Source organism: Mastomys coucha, chromosome X, assembly GCF_008632895.1.
Source record: "Mastomys coucha isolate ucsf_1 chromosome X, UCSF_Mcou_1, whole genome shotgun sequence".
Lineage (NCBI taxonomy): Eukaryota > Metazoa > Chordata > Mammalia > Rodentia > Muridae > Mastomys > Mastomys coucha.
In genome coordinates, this window is record NC_045030.1 from 7,917,690 (window position 1) to 7,920,692 (window position 3,003).

The following is a 3,003-nucleotide window of genomic DNA, read 5'->3' on the forward strand; positions in this document are numbered from 1 at the left end:
AACATGCAGAGACAAAGGATAACTCGAAATTCCCAGTGTACAGGCTAAAAACTGAGATGTCTAATGCAATGACTTTGCAAACCTGCAAAGCACAGAATAACTCCATATAACTCCATTAGGAGACTGTCTAAAATGCCCAGAGTTCTTCAAAGTTAAAACAAATTATCCTTACATGAGTTTTAAAGCTGGGGGCTGGAGAGATGGCTCTGCAGTTAAGAGCACTGACTGCTCTTCCAGAGGTCCTGAGTTCAAATCCCAGCAACGACATGGTGGCTCACAACCATCTGTAATGAGATCTGACGCTCTCTTCTGGTGTGTATGAAGACAGCTACAGTGTACTTATATATAATAAATAAATACATCTTTAAAAAAATTTTAAACCCCAAACTGATTGCACTAAGAGGAACTGAAATGATCAAAATTTTTATGGAAATTGTATCATATTAACTCACTGCACCGAGTTTAAAATATATACGAACTTTAAAAAATTGTTATTTTAAAATCACTTTACAGGGCTGGAGAAATGAGGACCTGGGTTTGACTTTCATCACTCATACTGTGGTTTACAACTGTCTGTAACTTTAGTTCCAGAGAATTGAATGCCCTCCAAGAACACAGACATATGTGCAAGCAAAATACCCATACACATAAAATAATAAAATAATTTAAAAACATTCTCTTTACAGGCCAGGCAGTGGTGGCACACGCCTTTAATCCCAGCACTTGGGAAGCAGAGGCAGGCAGATCTTCGAGTTTCAGGCCAGCTAGGGCTGTATAATGAGACCTTATCTTTCTGTTGTTGCTGTTGGTTTTCTGCTTTTTTTTAAAATTGCTTTACAGTTCTATTTACTATGTTAAAGATAAATGATATTGCCAAACTAGAATTACTAATATTTAAAAGATGATATGTAAAGAGGTATGCAATTTCTCTTCAGATTGCTCATTCTGATAGGAAATGGAAGCTATATTAAATTATACATCGAGTTTATTTAATATATTTGTCTTTGTATGATTTCTATAAATCGTGTTGAATTTTTCATAGTATTGAGGTGTTGTTTATTTGATATTATAGAAAAATATTTTATATAGAGTATCACTTTCTAAATCTACTCTAATTTTAAAGGTTTTATTTTAGAAATCTCAAATAATATTTTAACTATAGAAAACAGGCATGATTCCCTTTTGTTCCTTCTTCATGCACACTTTCCTTAAGGCAACTGTGAAATTATAAACCAGGAATTCAAACCATTAAGACTAGGCAAACAAAATTTAAGATGTATTATTAATCTGAAGCAAGTCTGCCTTCCCTGGATAGGAGAGGAAGATGACCCCTTGGTTCTGATCTGGTGAGGATTTCCTGGTCTTACAGCCTGTCAGGGTGGGAGCTATGATGAGTAAGTAGGTAAAAGGAGAGTCTGCAGGCAAATCAGAAAGGGAAATTGCTGAGCATGTCGGTAGTGTAGCCTAAAGCTGGGGATTACCATCTGGTACCCTCTACCCCCTTTGAAATCATTTCAAAAGTTACTAGAGACAGAAACATTTTATAACTAATGGAAAATCTGTCTGGTTCTATGACATATGCTTCCCTGGGCTCAGGTGAGGAAAGAATTATTTCCAATAAGCAAAAGAAATAGTCATCCTTTAAAAAATTGTGAGAATTTTTTTAGAATCCAATGATTAAGAGCCAATAATCAAACAAGATGTGCATAAGATGCACAAGGACTTTAAGAGCAATGCTCAAGTACTAATTATCAGTGTGCTGTTTATAATAAAGACAGAAAGGAGTGGGTCTGGATGGGAGGGGAGGTGGGGAAGAGCTGGGAGTATGGGAAGGAAAAACCATAATCAGAGTATATTGTGATGAAAAATATTTTCAATTAAAAAAGAATTAAACGTGAGTTGGTTTTGATCAGAAGTAATTCTTTAAAACTATAACACTGGGACTTTTGGCATTGTGGTAGCTGGTACAAAAGAAATGCCAGTGAGGGAGCCTAAGAGGAAGGACTATTACATGAAATCCCCACTGCTGCGGCCACCATTGTTTATTGTAACTGTGGAGAATACACATTTATAAGAAAGTCAGGCACTTAGCAGGTGAAAGGAGAACTGAGACCAGAAGGGGTCCAAAGAGTAGTCAGGAGTGCTGACAAAGGCTGCAAAGGAAACCATTGAGGAAGCACACTCAGAAACATTGAGGTAAGAGGCCTTAGACAGAGTGTATGTACACCTGAGGCTAGCAGTTTTGAGAACTAAAAACTGAGCTCTCAAACCTCCTGGGCCAGGCCCCACTCAGAATGGAGAGTAATTGTGTTTGGCCAGCAGTCTGTACACTGAACTGCTTTACTTTGTCTTCAATTACTAAAGTCGTACCAGAGTGAGAGAGAAACAGAGGGCCGAAGCGTGTTGTGTGCAAACCCAGGCGATGCTTTGGGGTTCAGAGGAGCTGAGAGAATCTGGTCAAGAGTCAGCCAAGGAGCCAGGAGCTTGCACTAACCTTGACAATGGTCTGATTTCCATTCAAAGTACTCTCAATTCAGGGGTGAGAGGACAAAGGGGGGCAATCACTTTATCATAATGGAAGTTTCCCCAAATTTTCACAAGATAAAGAAAGGGAAGAAGATGGATGAAAAAGAGAGTATGCAAACCTCAATTAATGTCTACAAGGAGGTAAAACACAATATAGTATTACAACAGTGGGCATTACCTAAGGGTAATTTTTGCCTCAGGAGACATTTTTGGTTGCCACAACTTTAAATCAATAGTCATGTTAAATATATTGGTATTGTATGTGAGGGGTGCAGTTGAGGGACTTCTGGATATATATGGATGTCCTGAGACCTAACAGCTATGAAGGTTTTACAATGACTGGCAAGCAGGATCACCCACTAGAATAAGCACCCAAATCCCACTAAATTATGTAAGTTACTAAACTAGTATTAGGAAATTCTGTTGGCACAACCTTCAAAATACAGCTACAATCTAACTGCTCTTTTTTTTTTTTTT

At 37.8% G+C, this 3,003-nt stretch overlaps 1 protein-coding gene across 1 annotated transcript in view; it reads right to left on the reverse strand.

The window, feature by feature from the left end:
- Cask (calcium/calmodulin dependent serine protein kinase) overlaps positions 1 to 3,003 on the reverse strand; it is a 340,530-nt gene that overhangs the window by 152,330 nt on the left and 185,197 nt on the right. The gene's annotated exons all lie outside the window — the stretch shown is intronic.